The sequence below is a fragment of the Cygnus olor genome, chromosome Z (genome assembly GCF_009769625.2).
Source record: "Cygnus olor isolate bCygOlo1 chromosome Z, bCygOlo1.pri.v2, whole genome shotgun sequence".
NCBI classification, from domain to species: Eukaryota; Metazoa; Chordata; class Aves; order Anseriformes; family Anatidae; genus Cygnus; species Cygnus olor.
The window spans coordinates 57,528,870-57,534,869 of record NC_049198.1 but is presented as its reverse complement, the minus strand read 5'-3'; positions in this window follow the sequence as shown (position 1 = coordinate 57,534,869).

Genomic DNA, 6,000 nt, shown 5'->3' with positions numbered 1-6,000 from the left:
CGCTTTGAAGTCACATATACTTATGCATATACAAAATGATTTTTAGTACTCTAAATTCAATATATTATCAAACAATCGAAAAAATAGTAATTGTGAAGTGGAAGCAACACACTGCTGATATATTTAGCACAATCACTTAATTATAGGATAAATCTTTATTGGAAAACAATTATAAAAGAATACAAAACCTGAAACGAAGGATTTCCTAGTAGAAGTGTTGCTGGAGACTGGAATGCAGGTGCTGTAATGCCTGTAAATAGATTATTACTACACACTCACCGAGAATCTTCATTCTGAGAGAGAAGGAAAAATTATGGCAGGTCAGAAGACTGTGAAACATGTGCCCTCTCTTCTCCTACCCTCCCTTTAATTATTGACAGCCTGTCACTTAGGTGTTGTGGTACAATGAATAATAAAACAGGGTCCAAGTTTTAGTTCCCTGCAGGATTTCTCCTTCCAGATGAAATACTGCCATCTTCAGGCAGACAAAGTTTCATGTTTACCAACTCGAGGGGGTTTTAATTGCTGCGTAGATCACTGTCTCGAACAAAAAACTTGCTGCTTCTATGCACTACTAATACCGTGCATAAGATGGAAGGGGCTTTTGAGAGTTTGTCTCCTACCTTAAGGCAGGGTGTAAGGCAGAGCATAAACTAATACAACCAAGAGGGTTGACATTATGAGTCAAATTTATACATTTTTTCTTCCCTTTCAACAAAAGTAGAACTTTAAGACGTCGTTTTTACCTTACATGATTATATCTGCAGAACAAATTACAAAAGGTAATTGACCTCGGGAAACAGATAAATCATGCAGTGTAGACTACCCAAGAATTCAGCAGAGCGGTAACATTAACATTCCTTTACCTCGTACAGTGCCCTGAAGCTAGTTTGACCTGCCGTATTCAGCCATAAGGATCACATAATAAATTAGACAGTACAATAGCTGAAATGAAGACTAAGTCTGTAACAGTGCAGATAAGTGGCTAAGTCTTTCACTTAAACAATAAGAGACAGGTTTTTAAAATTCCTTTTTAGAGGGTAGGATCAGATACCTACATTTCTCCTGAAATATTTTTTTCATAATGTGAACCACACTGCTATCTTACTGTTCTGGCAAGATATGATACGATTATACATACATATTGTGTTCAGTACAAACACATCAGAATTCCAGCCAACAGAAAACAAGTCAAGAGCAGCTGGATCCTGACTGCTATTTTCAAACAAGCAAGCAATTCGGTTGGAATTAGGTAGGCTTTTTATATTCTGAAATGTCATATGAAGGAAAAGTCAAATTACAAATTATGTCCTCACTGACATTTTATGATGGTTCACTTCTTGTTTGTGCTGTCTTTTACCATTGTTGCTAAAATCGAAATCTGTTATTAAGTGTGAGCTTTCTGATCTCAAAGAAAGTCTCTTCTCTATGCAGGCACATTCTTTTATACTTTCGTATACAGCCTCTGTGTTGGGCAACTTATTCTTTAAAGTGATTCCTCCCACCCACTGCAAAGACGAACCACTTCTTTGCAGAACAGTACCTTTAGAAATGGTACGGTATAATTCATCAAACATATAATGACTTCAAAAATCTTCTACTCCCCAACTTACCCACCTAATCCTGAAAGACAGACCGAAATATGAATCCCCCACACTGCACAGGCTGAAATTTGAATCACTACTAGATTTCAAGAATAAAGGCCATAAAATATTAGTCTCCTCAAATTCTGTTTCTTCTTTGGGCCTACTGTAAGAACTAGCCCTGATCATTTTCCAAGTGTTTTTTTGTTCTTTTGATGTTTTTTGTTTGTTTGTAGCTATTTCTGCTTCAGCTTTTTGTGTCAGAAAAAGATCTATGACTTCTTTTAGTCTCTGCTATGCTCCCTTTAAAAATTTCCTTATCCTGTGGACAAACTTGTAAAGTAAACAGAGCCCTCAGGTGTTAAATAGTTCTTCTAATTAGACTTCTCAGGCACCTCCTTACATTATGCCCCATTCCTGGAGGTGTTCAAGGCCAGGTTAGATGAGGCCCTGAGCAACCTGACCTAGTGGGTGGTGTCTCTGCCTATGGCAGGGGATTGGAGTTAGATGGTCTTTAAGGTCCCTTCCAACCCAAGCCATTCTATGATTACTACAAGGTTATTAACATTAAACATCAATATTGTTGAACTATTAGTTGGAGTTTCCTCTCTGTGGAATAATTGACTTCTGGTCTTCAAGGAGTGGGAACTCATGACTGTTGCTGAATCTGCCTCTCCCATAGAAAGAAGTAACACACTTCTGCTCCTTAGTGATTAAGATTTTGCTCTTTGAACTATGAAGAATTGACATTGTAAATTTTTGTGAGTCAAAGTCAGGAAGAAATTATATATGAATTTGTAATATCACAGTGATACTTGATGGGGTGATTGGTAGGGAGATAGAAGAATAACATATTTCTGTGTGTGCTGTACAAAGGGCCAAGGACCTTAAAGGGTTCTGTAGACTTTCATGTAAAACTTCATAATTACACTTTCCTTCCATCATATTCACTGTGATGAAGTATGTAAGTATTCATAAAGTTGTTGAAGTTTGCAATGGCATCCAGCAGCCCAACTCCAATTTTCAGCTTTCTTTTACATGAAGTTTGTTGGTATGTTTAATCTCTCTATTACATACAGTTTTCTATCACATGGTTATCTGATTAATATTCTCTCAGTATGTGAAGGAGGTGCTCCAGCTTCAGTCCTTTTCAATCCCATGTGATCAACTCATGCTGTTTATCTTAAATGCTTTATTTTCATAGCTGATCTGTACATCCTCGTTATCCTCATTATATCAATACCATAGTAGTGTGTAAACCTCATTAATGCTTGGACTAGTTAGCTGCTTGTTTAGTCTGCCACCTGTTTATCAGTCATATGTGCAAGCAGCCCAACACATCAACTGCATAGCTACAATAACTAGACTGCCCCTTTTTCAGTTTTCTTCAGTGTTGTTTCAGCTTGCACTTAGATGAATACAACTGCAGAGCAGGTAATACACTAAAGCTAAAATTACAAACTAAGTTGCAGATGCGGTATAAATGAACTACAAAACAATGAAATTGGGAGCTTAATTGATTGTGAATAAATTTAATCTGAAAACAAGCAGGTGATATCCAATCATGAAATGAGATCATCATAGTACAGTTTTTCCATGGGAGTGTGACCAAGAAAGATAATTAGCTTGGAGATTGATAAACGTAGTTTAAAGGATTATGAAACATAACTGTCCACAATAGCAAAAGACGCATTGACTCTGGAGGTGTCTGCCTGTAGTTTTATACAGATTCTGAAAAGATGAAACTTGATTAACTGTATGCGTATGATCAGAAAACAGGACACAGTCTTCAGGGTCACTGGATGTCTCAGAACACGGATATTAAGCCATTCAGTCTTTTACACAAAGATCTCCCATTTCTCGGGGATTACGCTTTATTGCTTTCAGATGTGCAGATGTTTATTTGTAGGATGAGCTTCTACTTTCACATTACAAAGTTTCCACTATATCTCACTACAGGCTTCAATCTCTTCAGAGCAGGAAGTGCACAATAATTGCCTGAGAAAATGAGGCTCATCCCTCTCTTGAGTTTTCTGTGAGCACACTTCAAGCAGATACAACTTATTGCCTTGATAAAAATGTTACAAGCTATCTGCACTATAGCTGTCATATACACATACATATTTTGATGAGAATGTTACAACAGATTATTGTAAAAATACCATTTAAAACAGAGAATAAAAATACCAATAAGGAAAAAAAATGTAGGTCTCTTCTTCTTTTTCTTCTTCATTTATTTATTTATTTATTTATTGGTGTTTATCTTATGCTGTTTCTAAACTCAAAATGGAAATTTTGCTACTTCCTTCCATCTATTTCTTTATGGCACTCCTAAAACACCATTTAAATGGTAATGTGTTTTTTAAGAACCTGTTTGTGAATTGATAATTTTATGAACTGTTGGTGGGATCAACCTGCAAAAGGCTATGGCAATATGGCCAAAAGTTTCTGATTCACTCAGTTTTCTAAAGGTCAGCCCTGAAATACAATTGAGCATGCTCTTATGGGTATGAGAACCAGACAGGATATAATAACTATTTTATTTCTTTTTTTCTTGTGCTCATCTGCAGATCAAAAATTAAATGCAGCCCTAGTCTTGGGTCATCAATATATGTACCTTATTCAAATACGCACAGACATAACACTGAAAAATGTCAAAATCTATTTCTATATAGGAGGTAATAAACCTTTAATATCATAAATGGAGGGGATTTTACTGCTTAATTCCTAGCTTGTATTAGTTTGAGTAGTTTTTATGTTTCCAACACTATGGATTTTATGACTTTTAATTTCATGAAATGTAAGCAATAATAATGAAGAAATGCACTGTTAGCTGTATCTTCCTTCTTAAATTAATGCAGTCAAGACTTCACAGCTGATAAAGATGCTTGGTCATGTAATAGTTCATTCTACTCCTACACCAGGGGGGTTACCGCTTTTCTCTTGCGTGAAGCAATAGTGACACCCAGCGTCAAAATCCTTGCACTGAACAGAAGCAGCCTGCACTTCGTATTTCTCACTCGTCATTCAGTATTGCCGTTTAAAATTTGTTCAAAGTTTGCAGGCCATCCGAAACAAAACAAAACAAACAAACAAAAAAATCAAACAAACAAAGCCTACAGTCTACCACCTTGAAAAACTGGCCTAAAGTCTCCCTGGATATATGTATATATATATATACACACACACACATATATATATTTTTAAAGTCTCGCTAGACTATTAAAAAGTTACGTTAGAACAAGCTTTAGCTGATTTATGGTATTTACTTAACAAACTTGAACTTATTTAAGGCACTTTAGCTTTAGATTTATTTATGGTACTTACACCATTGTCTCTTTGCAATAAGAGAGTTTCCTTCACGGTTACAAAATTGTAAAGGATGGTGTTTTGAGAGAGCTGGGTTTTGACTTCAGGTTGAAGAGAAAAAACAATGGAAAGAATTTGTCATTCTCCAGCTGCTTAAAAATACTGCAAATCCTTGGAGAACTCTGAACACCTACTTAATGGAAAGAGCCAGATGACTAGACACACAGAGTTACATTTAAGTAACAAAGATAATTGAAAAGAATGTTGTTAATTAGACTGTGGATAAAAATTACATCTGGCCACAGCTGCTTGGCCCCTGCACTTTCCCAGTGGTCCCTGGTACCCCAGCCTCCACGGCACCCTGACAGCATCTTTGGCTTGTAACGTGCCTACCTACAGTCATCAAATAGTTTATCACACGGAGAAACTTCAGAAATACTGTAATTTCTGGTGTGCATTATGTCTTCTCTTTCATGACAGTGGCCCAGTTGCACAAAATACTGCCATTGTGAGATAACAAACAAACAAAAACACTGAGGAGAATAATTTACATTGAGGGGAAACAAACAGCCTGAACGTTTACAGTAAACATCATAGAATCATAGAATCATAGAATAACCTGAGTTGGAAGGGACCTACGAGGATCATCAAGTCTAACTCCTGGCTCTACACAGGACCACCCAAAAATCAAGCCGTATGTCTCAGAGCATTGTCCAACTGCTTCTTGAACTCTGTCAGGCTTGGTGCTGTGGCCACTTCTCTGGGGAGCCTGTCCCAGTGCCCGACCACCCTCTCAGTGAAGAACATTTAACACCCAGCCTGAACTTCCCCTGTCACAGCTTCATGATGTCCCCTTGGGTATCAAGGCTATCATTTGTTATATTCACTACACAGCTAGGTAGAGCAGCAAAATTTTTTAGCCTATGTCCTCAGTGGAGCTGACAGCCATGCCCACACTCGGGCCTTCCAGTGCTGTGCCCTGAGCACAAACCAATCTCTTCTTTCTGACAAGCAGTGAAGATTTGACAATTGTCATTCTTATAAACCCCCTTTTAAAAATTGCACTTATTCTTCCTACTTTCTTATTTCGAACATTCTTATGTTAAAA